We start from the raw sequence: 13819 nt of genomic DNA on the forward strand, positions 1-13819 counted from the left end.
GTGGCGATCGCGAAAACCCACGGTCACCGTAAACGTTAGTAAATTTTTAGAAAATAGATCGCACAAGATTATATCGAATCTTTGCCGCAGAGCACTCGACTGGGGATGATGTCTCTTGGCCACAGACAGCTTCGAAGCAGGATCCTCTCCCAGGTTGGAGTAGGTTCAGTGGTTCACTGACACTTGCTGTTTGGTGTAACCCTCCTATTTCGGAGTCTGAATCCCCAGTTACTGTGGCAAACCTTCCTTTGTTTCTGCTATCTCCTCTCCTTCTCTCTGTTATTTCAACTTCTTTTCCAACCATGCATGCCGGGGCATGTTTTTTTTAACAAAAATGCTTGACAAAAAAGTAGCCACTCGTGACTAACTGTGCATATCGACCACTGTCACACCCACCGTGACAAAAGACTTGACGAAATATCTCCCGTTTCCGACCCGTAGAGCTCTTTATATCCAAGGTGATTTACAGAGGTTTGTGGTGATCGCGAGAAAACCCACGGTCACCCTCACCGTAAACGTTAGTAAATTTCCCTCTTTATATCCAGGCGTTTTACAGAGGTTTGTGGCGATCGCGAAAACCCACGGTCACCGTAAACGTTAGTAAATTTTTAGAAAATAGATCGCACAAGATTATATCGAATCTTTGCCGCAGAGCACTCGACTGGGGATGATGTCTCTTGGCCACAGACAGCTTCGAAGCAGGATCCTCTCCCAGGTTGGAGTAGGTTCAGTGGTTCACTGACACTTGCTGTTTGGTGTAACCCTCCTATTTCGGAGTCTGAATCCCCAGTTACTGTGGCAAACCTTCCTTTGTTTCTGCTATCTCCTCTCCTTCTCTCTGTTATTTCAACTTCTTTTCCAACCATGCATGCCGGGGCATGTTTTTTTAACAAAAATGCTTGACAAAAAAGTAGCCACTCGTGACTAACTGTGCATATCGACCACTGTCACACCCACCGTGACAAAAGACTTGACGAAATATCTCCCGTTTCCGACCCGTAGAGCTCTTTATATCCAAGGTGATTTACAGAGGTTTGTGGTGATCGCGAGAAAACCCACGGTCACCCTCACCGTAAACGTTAGTAAATTTCCCTCTTTATATCCAGGCGTTTTACAGAGGTTTGTGGCGATCGCGAAAACCCACGGTCACCGTAAACGTTAGTAAATTTTTAGAAAATAGATCGCACAAGATTATATCGAATCTTTGCCGCAGAGCACTCGACTGGGGATGATGTCTCTTGGCCACAGACAGCTTCGAAGCAGGATCCTCTCCCAGGTTGGAGTAGGTTCAGTGGTTCACTGACACTTGCTGTTTGGTGTAACCCTCCTATTTCGGAGTCTGAATCCCCAGTTACTGTGGCAAACCTTCCTTTGTTTCTGCTATCTCCTCTCCTTCTCTCTGTTATTTCAACTTCTTTTCCAACCATGCATGCCGGGGCATGTTTTTTTTAACAAAAATGCTTGACAAAAAAGTAGCCACTCGTGACTAACTGTGCATATCGACCACTGTCACACCCACCGTGACAAAAGACTTGACGAAATATCTCCCGTTTCCGACCCGTAGAGCTCTTTATATCCAAGGTGATTTACAGAGGTTTGTGGTGATCGCGAGAAAACCCACGGTCACCCTCACCGTAAACGTTAGTAAATTTCCCTCTTTATATCCAGGCGTTTTACAGAGGTTTGTGGCGATCGCGAAAACCCACGGTCACCGTAAACGTTAGTAAATTTTTAGAAAATAGATCGCACAAGATTATATCGAATCTTTGCCGCAGAGCACTCGACTGGGGATGATGTCTCTTGGCCACAGACAGCTTCGAAGCAGGATCCTCTCCCAGGTTGGAGTAGGTTCAGTGGTTCACTGACACTTGCTGTTTGGTGTAACCCTCCTATTTCGGAGTCTGAATCCCCAGTTACTGTGGCAAACCTTCCTTTGTTTCTGCTATCTCCTCTCCTTCTCTCTGTTATTTCAACTTCTTTTCCAACCATGCATGCCGGGGCATGTTTTTTTAACAAAAATGCTTGACAAAAAAGTAGCCACTCGTGACTAACTGTGCATATCGACCACTGTCACACCCACCGTGACAAAAGACTTGACGAAATATCTCCCGTTTCCGACCCGTAGAGCTCTTTATATCCAAGGTGATTTACAGAGGTTTGTGGTGATCGCGAGAAAACCCACGGTCACCCTCACCGTAAACGTTAGTAAATTTCCCTCTTTATATCCAGGCGTTTTACAGAGGTTTGTGGCGATCGCGAAAACCCACGGTCACCGTAAACGTTAGTAAATTTTTAGAAAATAGATCGCACAAGATTATATCGAATCTTTGCCGCAGAGCACTCGACTGGGGATGATGTCTCTTGGCCACAGACAGCTTCGAAGCAGGATCCTCTCCCAGGTTGGAGTAGGTTCAGTGGTTCACTGACACTTGCTGTTTGGTGTAACCCTCCTATTTCGGAGTCTGAATCCCCAGTTACTGTGGCAAACCTTCCTTTGTTTCTGCTATCTCCTCTCCTTCTCTCTGTTATTTCAACTTCTTTTCCAACCATGCATGCCGGGGCATGTTTTTTTTAACAAAAATGCTTGACAAAAAAGTAGCCACTCGTGACTAACTGTGCATATCGACCACTGTCACACCCACCGTGACAAAAGACTTGACGAAATATCTCCCGTTTCCGACCCGTAGAGCTCTTTATATCCAAGGTGATTTACAGAGGTTTGTGGTGATCGCGAGAAAACCCACGGTCACCCTCACCGTAAACGTTAGTAAATTTCCCTCTTTATATCCAGGCGTTTTACAGAGGTTTGTGGCGATCGCGAAAACCCACGGTCACCGTAAACGTTAGTAAATTTTTAGAAAATAGATCGCACAAGATTATATCGAATCTTTGCCGCAGAGCACTCGACTGGGGATGATGTCTCTTGGCCACAGACAGCTTCGAAGCAGGATCCTCTCCCAGGTTGGAGTAGGTTCAGTGGTTCACTGACACTTGCTGTTTGGTGTAACCCTCCTATTTCGGAGTCTGAATCCCCAGTTACTGTGGCAAACCTTCCTTTGTTTCTGCTATCTCCTCTCCTTCTCTCTGTTATTTCAACTTCTTTTCCAACCATGCATGCCGGGGCATGTTTTTTTTAACAAAAATGCTTGACAAAAAAGTAGCCACTCGTGACTAACTGTGCATATCGACCACTGTCACACCCACCGTGACAAAAGACTTGACGAAATATCTCCCGTTTCCGACCCGTAGAGCTCTTTATATCCAAGGTGATTTACAGAGGTTTGTGGTGATCGCGAGAAAACCCACGGTCACCCTCACCGTAAACGTTAGTAAATTTCCCTCTTTATATCCAGGCGTTTTACAGAGGTTTGTGGCGATCGCGAAAACCCACGGTCACCGTAAACGTTAGTAAATTTTTAGAAAATAGATCGCACAAGATTATATCGAATCTTTGCCGCAGAGCACTCGACTGGGGATGATGTCTCTTGGCCACAGACAGCTTCGAAGCAGGATCCTCTCCCAGGTTGGAGTAGGTTCAGTGGTTCACTGACACTTGCTGTTTGGTGTAACCCTCCTATTTCGGAGTCTGAATCCCCAGTTACTGTGGCAAACCTTCCTTTGTTTCTGCTATCTCCTCTCCTTCTCTCTGTTATTTCAACTTCTTTTCCAACCATGCATGCCGGGGCATGTTTTTTTAACAAAAATGCTTGACAAAAAAGTAGCCACTCGTGACTAACTGTGCATATCGACCACTGTCACACCCACCGTGACAAAAGACTTGACGAAATATCTCCCGTTTCCGACCCGTAGAGCTCTTTATATCCAAGGTGATTTACAGAGGTTTGTGGTGATCGCGAGAAAACCCACGGTCACCCTCACCGTAAACGTTAGTAAATTTCCCTCTTTATATCCAGGCGTTTTACAGAGGTTTGTGGCGATCGCGAAAACCCACGGTCACCGTAAACGTTAGTAAATTTTTAGAAAATAGATCGCACAAGATTATATCGAATCTTTGCCGCAGAGCACTCGACTGGGGATGATGTCTCTTGGCCACAGACAGCTTCGAAGCAGGATCCTCTCCCAGGTTGGAGTAGGTTCAGTGGTTCACTGACACTTGCTGTTTGGTGTAACCCTCCTATTTCGGAGTCTGAATCCCCAGTTACTGTGGCAAACCTTCCTTTGTTTCTGCTATCTCCTCTCCTTCTCTCTGTTATTTCAACTTCTTTTCCAACCATGCATGCCGGGGCATGTTTTTTTTAACAAAAATGCTTGACAAAAAAGTAGCCACTCGTGACTAACTGTGCATATCGACCACTGTCACACCCACCGTGACAAAAGACTTGACGAAATATCTCCCGTTTCCGACCCGTAGAGCTCTTTATATCCAAGGTGATTTACAGAGGTTTGTGGTGATCGCGAGAAAACCCACGGTCACCCTCACCGTAAACGTTAGTAAATTTCCCTCTTTATATCCAGGCGTTTTACAGAGGTTTGTGGCGATCGCGAAAACCCACGGTCACCGTAAACGTTAGTAAATTTTTAGAAAATAGATCGCACAAGATTATATCGAATCTTTGCCGCAGAGCACTCGACTGGGGATGATGTCTCTTGGCCACAGACAGCTTCGAAGCAGGATCCTCTCCCAGGTTGGAGTAGGTTCAGTGGTTCACTGACACTTGCTGTTTGGTGTAACCCTCCTATTTCGGAGTCTGAATCCCCAGTTACTGTGGCAAACCTTCCTTTGTTTCTGCTATCTCCTCTCCTTCTCTCTGTTATTTCAACTTCTTTTCCAACCATGCATGCCGGGGCATGTTTTTTTAACAAAAATGCTTGACAAAAAAGTAGCCACTCGTGACTAACTGTGCATATCGACCACTGTCACACCCACCGTGACAAAAGACTTGACGAAATATCTCCCGTTTCCGACCCGTAGAGCTCTTTATATCCAAGGTGATTTACAGAGGTTTGTGGTGATCGCGAGAAAACCCACGGTCACCCTCACCGTAAACGTTAGTAAATTTCCCTCTTTATATCCAGGCGTTTTACAGAGGTTTGTGGCGATCGCGAAAACCCACGGTCACCGTAAACGTTAGTAAATTTTTAGAAAATAGATCGCACAAGATTATATCGAATCTTTGCCGCAGAGCACTCGACTGGGGATGATGTCTCTTGGCCACAGACAGCTTCGAAGCAGGATCCTCTCCCAGGTTGGAGTAGGTTCAGTGGTTCACTGACACTTGCTGTTTGGTGTAACCCTCCTATTTCGGAGTCTGAATCCCCAGTTACTGTGGCAAACCTTCCTTTGTTTCTGCTATCTCCTCTCCTTCTCTCTGTTATTTCAACTTCTTTTCCAACCATGCATGCCGGGGCATGTTTTTTTTAACAAAAATGCTTGACAAAAAAGTAGCCACTCGTGACTAACTGTGCATATCGACCACTGTCACACCCACCGTGACAAAAGACTTGACGAAATATCTCCCGTTTCCGACCCGTAGAGCTCTTTATATCCAAGGTGATTTACAGAGGTTTGTGGTAATCGCGAGAAAACCCACGGTCACCCTCACCGTAAACGTTAGTAAATTTCCCTCTTTATATCCAGGCGTTTTACAGAGGTTTGTGGCGATCGCGAAAACCCACGGTCACCGTAAACGTTAGTAAATTTTTAGAAAATAGATCGCACAAGATTATATCGAATCTTTGCCGCAGAGCACTCGACTGGGGATGATGTCTCTTGGCCACAGACAGCTTCGAAGCAGGATCCTCTCCCAGGTTGGAGTAGGTTCAGTGGTTCACTGACACTTGCTGTTTGGTGTAACCCTCCTATTTCGGAGTCTGAATCCCCAGTTACTGTGGCAAACCTTCCTTTGTTTCTGCTATCTCCTCTCCTTCTCTCTGTTATTTCAACTTCTTTTCCAACCATGCATGCCGGGGCATGTTTTTTTAACAAAAATGCTTGACAAAAAAGTAGCCACTCGTGACTAACTGTGCATATCGACCACTGTCACACCCACCGTGACAAAAGACTTGACGAAATATCTCCCGTTTCCGACCCGTAGAGCTCTTTATATCCAAGGTGATTTACAGAGGTTTGTGGTGATCGCGAGAAAACCCACGGTCACCCTCACCGTAAACGTTAGTAAATTTCCCTCTTTATATCCAGGCGTTTTACAGAGGTTTGTGGCGATCGCGAAAACCCACGGTCACCGTAAACGTTAGTAAATTTTTAGAAAATAGATCGCACAAGATTATATCGAATCTTTGCCGCAGAGCACTCGACTGGGGATGATGTCTCTTGGCCACAGACAGCTTCGAAGCAGGATCCTCTCCCAGGTTGGAGTAGGTTCAGTGGTTCACTGACACTTGCTGTTTGGTGTAACCCTCCTATTTCGGAGTCTGAATCCCCAGTTACTGTGGCAAACCTTCCTTTGTTTCTGCTATCTCCTCTCCTTCTCTCTGTTATTTCAACTTCTTTTCCAACCATGCATGCCGGGGCATGTTTTTTTAACAAAAATGCTTGACAAAAAAGTAGCCACTCGTGACTAACTGTGCATATCGACCACTGTCACACCCACCGTGACAAAAGACTTGACGAAATATCTCCCGTTTCCGACCCGTAGAGCTCTTTATATCCAAGGTGATTTACAGAGGTTTGTGGTGATCGCGAGAAAACCCACGGTCACCCTCACCGTAAACGTTAGTAAATTTCCCTCTTTATATCCAGGCGTTTTACAGAGGTTTGTGGCGATCGCGAAAACCCACGGTCACCGTAAACGTTAGTAAATTTTTAGAAAATAGATCGCACAAGATTATATCGAATCTTTGCCGCAGAGCACTCGACTGGGGATGATGTCTCTTGGCCACAGACAGCTTCGAAGCAGGATCCTCTCCCAGGTTGGAGTAGGTTCAGTGGTTCACTGACACTTGCTGTTTGGTGTAACCCTCCTATTTCGGAGTCTGAATCCCCAGTTACTGTGGCAAACCTTCCTTTGTTTCTGCTATCTCCTCTCCTTCTCTCTGTTATTTCAACTTCTTTTCCAACCATGCATGCCGGGGCATGTTTTTTTAACAAAAATGCTTGACAAAAAAGTAGCCACTCGTGACTAACTGTGCATATCGACCACTGTCACACCCACCGTGACAAAAGACTTGACGAAATATCTCCCGTTTCCGACCCGTAGAGCTCTTTATATCCAAGGTGATTTACAGAGGTTTGTGGTGATCGCGAGAAAACCCACGGTCACCCTCACCGTAAACGTTAGTAAATTTCCCTCTTTATATCCAGGCGTTTTACAGAGGTTTGTGGCGATCGCGAAAACCCACGGTCACCGTAAACGTTAGTAAATTTTTAGAAAATAGATCGCACAAGATTATATCGAATCTTTGCCGCAGAGCACTCGACTGGGGATGATGTCTCTTGGCCACAGACAGCTTCGAAGCAGGATCCTCTCCCAGGTTGGAGTAGGTTCAGTGGTTCACTGACACTTGCTGTTTGGTGTAACCCTCCTATTTCGGAGTCTGAATCCCCAGTTACTGTGGCAAACCTTCCTTTGTTTCTGCTATCTCCTCTCCTTCTCTCTGTTATTTCAACTTCTTTTCCAACCATGCATGCCGGGGCATGTTTTTTTTAACAAAAATGCTTGACAAAAAAGTAGCCACTCGTGACTAACTGTGCATATCGACCACTGTCACACCCACCGTGACAAAAGACTTGACGAAATATCTCCCGTTTCCGACCCGTAGAGCTCTTTATATCCAAGGTGATTTACAGAGGTTTGTGGTGATCGCGAGAAAACCCACGGTCACCCTCACCGTAAACGTTAGTAAATTTCCCTCTTTATATCCAGGCGTTTTACAGAGGTTTGTGGCGATCGCGAAAACCCACGGTCACCGTAAACGTTAGTAAATTTTTAGAAAATAGATCGCACAAGATTATATCGAATCTTTGCCGCAGAGCACTCGACTGGGGATGATGTCTCTTGGCCACAGACAGCTTCGAAGCAGGATCCTCTCCCAGGTTGGAGTAGGTTCAGTGGTTCACTGACACTTGCTGTTTGGTGTAACCGTCCTATTTCGGAGTCTGAATCCCCAGTTACTGTGGCAAACCTTCCTTTGTTTCTGCTATCTCCTCTCCTTCTCTCTGTTATTTCAACTTCTTTTCCAACCATGCATGCCGGGGCATGTTTTTTTAACAAAAATGCTTGACAAAAAAGTAGCCACTCGTGACTAACTGTGCATATCGACCACTGTCACACCCACCGTGACAAAAGACTTGACGAAATATCTCCCGTTTCCGACCCGTAGAGCTCTTTATATCCAAGGTGATTTACAGAGGTTTGTGGTGATCGCGAGAAAACCCACGGTCACCCTCACCGTAAACGTTAGTAAATTTCCCTCTTTATATCCAGGCGTTTTACAGAGGTTTGTGGCGATCGCGAAAACCCACGGTCACCGTAAACGTTAGTAAATTTTTAGAAAATAGATCGCACAAGATTATATCGAATCTTTGCCGCAGAGCACTCGACTGGGGATGATGTCTCTTGGCCACAGACAGCTTCGAAGCAGGATCCTCTCCCAGGTTGGAGTAGGTTCAGTGGTTCACTGACACTTGCTGTTTGGTGTAACCCTCCTATTTCGGAGTCTGAATCCCCAGTTACTGTGGCAAACCTTCCTTTGTTTCTGCTATCTCCTCTCCTTCTCTCTGTTATTTCAACTTCTTTTCCAACCATGCATGCCGGGGCATGTTTTTTTTAACAAAAATGCTTGACAAAAAAGTAGCCACTCGTGACTAACTGTGCATATCGACCACTGTCACACCCACCGTGACAAAAGACTTGACGAAATATCTCCCGTTTCCGACCCGTAGAGCTCTTTATATCCAAGGTGATTTACAGAGGTTTGTGGTGATCGCGAGAAAACCCACGGTCACCCTCACCGTAAACGTTAGTAAATTTCCCTCTTTATATCCAGGCGTTTTACAGAGGTTTGTGGCGATCGCGAAAACCCACGGTCACCGTAAACGTTAGTAAATTTTTAGAAAATAGATCGCACAAGATTATATCGAATCTTTGCCGCAGAGCACTCGACTGGGGATGATGTCTCTTGGCCACAGACAGCTTCGAAGCAGGATCCTCTCCCAGGTTGGAGTAGGTTCAGTGGTTCACTGACACTTGCTGTTTGGTGTAACCCTCCTATTTCGGAGTCTGAATCCCCAGTTACTGTGGCAAACCTTCCTTTGTTTCTGCTATCTCCTCTCCTTCTCTCTGTTATTTCAACTTCTTTTCCAACCATGCATGCCGGGGCATGTTTTTTTTAACAAAAATGCTTGACAAAAAAGTAGCCACTCGTGACTAACTGTGCATATCGACCACTGTCACACCCACCGTGACAAAAGACTTGACGAAATATCTCCCGTTTCCGACCCGTAGAGCTCTTTATATCCAAGGTGATTTACAGAGGTTTGTGGTGATCGCGAGAAAACCCACGGTCACCCTCACCGTAAACGTTAGTAAATTTCCCTCTTTATATCCAGGCGTTTTACAGAGGTTTGTGGCGATCGCGAAAACCCACGGTCACCGTAAACGTTAGTAAATTTTTAGAAAATAGATCGCACAAGATTATATCGAATCTTTGCCGCAGAGCACTCGACTGGGGATGATGTCTCTTGGCCACAGACAGCTTCGAAGCAGGATCCTCTCCCAGGTTGGAGTAGGTTCAGTGGTTCACTGACACTTGCTGTTTGGTGTAACCCTCCTATTTCGGAGTCTGAATCCCCAGTTACTGTGGCAAACCTTCCTTTGTTTCTGCTATCTCCTCTCCTTCTCTCTGTTATTTCAACTTCTTTTCCAACCATGCATGCCGGGGCATGTTTTTTTAACAAAAATGCTTGACAAAAAAGTAGCCACTCGTGACTAACTGTGCATATCGACCACTGTCACACCCACCGTGACAAAAGACTTGACGAAATATCTCCCGTTTCCGACCCGTAGAGCTCTTTATATCCAAGGTGATTTACAGAGGTTTGTGGTGATCGCGAGAAAACCCACGGTCACCCTCACCGTAAACGTTAGTAAATTTCCCTCTTTATATCCAGGCGTTTTACAGAGGTTTGTGGCGATCGCGAAAACCCACGGTCACCGTAAACGTTAGTAAATTTTTAGAAAATAGATCGCACAAGATTATATCGAATCTTTGCCGCAGAGCACTCGACTGGGGATGATGTCTCTTGGCCACAGACAGCTTCGAAGCAGGATCCTCTCCCAGGTTGGAGTAGGTTCAGTGGTTCACTGACACTTGCTGTTTGGTGTAACCCTCCTATTTCGGAGTCTGAATCCCCAGTTACTGTGGCAAACCTTCCTTTGTTTCTGCTATCTCCTCTCCTTCTCTCTGTTATTTCAACTTCTTTTCCAACCATGCATGCCGGGGCATGTTTTTTTTAACAAAAATGCTTGACAAAAAAGTAGCCACTCGTGACTAACTGTGCATATCGACCACTGTCACACCCACCGTGACAAAAGACTTGACGAAATATCTCCCGTTTCCGACCCGTAGAGCTCTTTATATCCAAGGTGATTTACAGAGGTTTGTGGTGATCGCGAGAAAACCCACGGTCACCCTCACCGTAAACGTTAGTAAATTTCCCTCTTTATATCCAGGCGTTTTACAGAGGTTTGTGGCGATCGCGAAAACCCAAGGTCACCGTAAACGTTAGTAAATTTTTAGAAAATAGATGGCACAAGATTATATCGAATCTTTGCCGCAGAGCACTCGACTGAGGATGATGTCTCTTGGCCACAGACAGCTTCGAAGCAGGATCCTCTCCCAGGTTGGAGTAGGTTCAGTGGTTCACTGACACTTGCTGTTTGGTGTAACCCTCCTATTTCGGAGTCTGAATCCCCAGTCACTGTGGCAAACCTTCCTTTGTTTCTGCTATCTCCTCTCCTTCTCTCTGTTATTTCAACTTCTCTTCTTTTCCAACCATGCATGCCGGGGCATGTTTTTTTAACAAAAATGCTTGACAAAAAAGTAGCCACTCGTGACTAACTGTGCATATCGACCACTGTCACACCCACCGTGACAAAAGACTTGACGAAATATCTCCCGTTTCCGACCCGTAGAGCTCTTTATATCCAAGGTGATTTACAGAGGTTTGTGGTGATCGCGAGAAAACCCACGGTCACCCTCACCGTAAACGTTAGTAAATTTCCCTCTTTATATCCAGGCGTTTTACAAAAGTTTGTGGCGATCGCAAAAACCCACGGTCACCGTAAACGTTAGTAAATTTTTAAAAAATAGATGGCACAAGATTATATCGAATCTTTGCCGCAGAGCACTCGACTGGGGATGATGTCTCTTGGTCACAGACAGCTTCGAAGCAGGATCCTCTCCCAGGTTGGAGTAGGTTCAGAGGTTCACTGACACTTGCTGTTTGGTGTAACCCTCCTATTTCGGAGTCTGAATCCCCAGTCGCTGTGGCAAACCTTCCTTTGTTTCTGCTATCTCCTCTCCTTCTCTCTGTTATTTCAACTTCTCTTCTTTTCCAACCATGCATGCCGGGGCATGTTTTTTTAACAAAAATGCTTGACAAAAAAGTAGCCACTCGTGACTAACTGTGCATATCGACCACTGTCACACCCACCGTGACAAAAGACTTGACGAAATATCTCCCGTTTCCGACCCGTAGAGCTCTTTATATCCAAGGTGATTTACAGAGGTTTGTGGTGATTGCGAGAAAACCCACGGTCACCCTCACCGTAAACGTTAGTAAATTTCCCTCTTTATATCCAGGCGTTTTACAGAGGTTTGTGGCGATCGCGAAAACCCACGGTCACCGTAAACGTTAGTAAATTTTTAAAAAATAGATGGCACAAGATTAAATCGAATCTTTGCCGCAGAGCACTCGACTGGGGATGATGTCTCTTGGCCACAGACAGCTTCGAAACAGGATCCTCTCCAAGGTTGGAGTAGGTTCAGAGGTTCACTGACACTTGTTGTTTGGTGCAACCGCGCCCATTTCGGAGTCTGAATCCCCAGTCGCTGTGGCAAACCTTCCTTTGTTTCTGCTATCTCCTCTCCTTCTCTCTGTTATTTCACCTTCTCTTCTTTTCCAACCATGCATGCCGGGGCAAGTTTTTTTTAACAAAAATGCTTGACAAAAAAGTAGCCACTCGTGACTAACTGCATATCGACCACTGTCACACCCACCTTGACAAAAGACTTGACGAAATATCTCCCGTTTCCGACCCGTAGAGCTCTTTATATCCAAGGTGATTTACAGAGGTTTGTGGTGATTGCGAGAAAACCCACGGTCACCCGCACCTTAAACGTTGGTAAATTTCCCTCTTCATATCCAGGCGTTTTACAGAGGTTTGTGGCGATCGCGAAAACCCACGGTCACCGTAAACGTTAGTAAATTTTTAAAAAATAGATGGCACAAGATTATATCGAATCTTTGCCGCAGAGCACTCGACTGGGGATGATGTCTCTTGGCCACAGACAGCTTCGAAACAGGATCCTCTCCCAGGTTGGAGTAGGTTCAGAGGTTCACTGACACTTGCTGTTTGGTGTAACCACGCCCATTTCATAGTCTGAATCCCCAGTCGCTGTGGCAAACCTTCCTTTGTTTCTGCTATCTCCTCTCCTTCTCTCTGTTATTTCAACTTCTCTTCTTTTCCAACCATGCATGCCGGGGCATGTTTTTTAACAAAAATGCTTGACAAAAAAGTAGCCACTCGTGACTAACTGCATATCGACCACTGTCACACCCACCGTGACAAAAGACTTGACGAAATATCTCCCGTTTCCGACCCGTAGAGCTCTTTATATCCAAGGTGATTTACCGAGGTTTGTGGTGATCGCGAGAAAACCCACGGTCACCCTCACCGTAAACGTTATTAAATTTTCCTCATTATATGCAGGCGTTTTACAGAGGTTTGTGGTGATCGCGAAAACCCACGGTCACCGTAAACGTTAGTAAATTTAAAAAAATATAGATGGCACAAGATTATATCAAAACTTTAGCTGCAGAGCACTCGACTGGGGGTGATGTCTCTTGGCCACAGGCAACTTCGAAACAGGTTCCTCGCCCAGGTTCGTGTAGGTTCAGAGGTTCACGGACACTTGCTGTTTAGTGTAACCACGCTTATTTCAGAGTCTGAATCCCCAGTCGCTGTGGCAAACCTTCCTTTGTTTCTGCTATCTCCTCACCTTCTCTCTGTTATTTCAACTTCTTTTCTTTTCCAACCAGGCATGCCGGGGCATGTTTTTTTGAAAAAATGCTTAACAAAAAAGTGGCCACTCGTGACTAACTGCATATAGACCACTGTCATACCCATTGTGACAAAAGACTTGACGAAATATCTCCCGTTTCCGACCCGTAGAGCTCTTTATATCCAAGGTGATTTACAGAGGTTTGTGGTGATCGCGAGAAAACTCACAGTCACCCTCACCGTAAACGTTAGTAAATTTCCCTCTTTATATCCAGGCGTTTTACAAAGGTTTGTGGCGATCGCAAAAACCCACGGTCAACGTAAACGTTAGTAAATTTTTAAAAAATAGATGGCACAAGATTATATCGAATCTTTGCCGCAGAGCACTCGACTGGGGATGATGTCTCTTGGCCACAGACAGCTTCGAAACAGGATCCACTCCAAGGTTGGAGTAGGTTCAGAGGTTCACTGACACTTGCTGTTTGGTGTAACCCTCCTATTTCGGAGTCTGAATACCCAGTCGCTGTGGCAAATCTACCTTTGTTTCTGCTATCTCCTCTCCTTCTCTCTGTTATTTCACCTTCTCTTCTTTTCCAACCATGCATGCCGGGGCA

This window comes from Botryllus schlosseri, chromosome 8 (genome assembly GCF_051294905.1).
Source record: "Botryllus schlosseri isolate E-star chromosome 8, Bs_hap1, whole genome shotgun sequence".
Classification (NCBI taxonomy): Eukaryota; Metazoa; Chordata; class Ascidiacea; order Stolidobranchia; family Styelidae; genus Botryllus; species Botryllus schlosseri.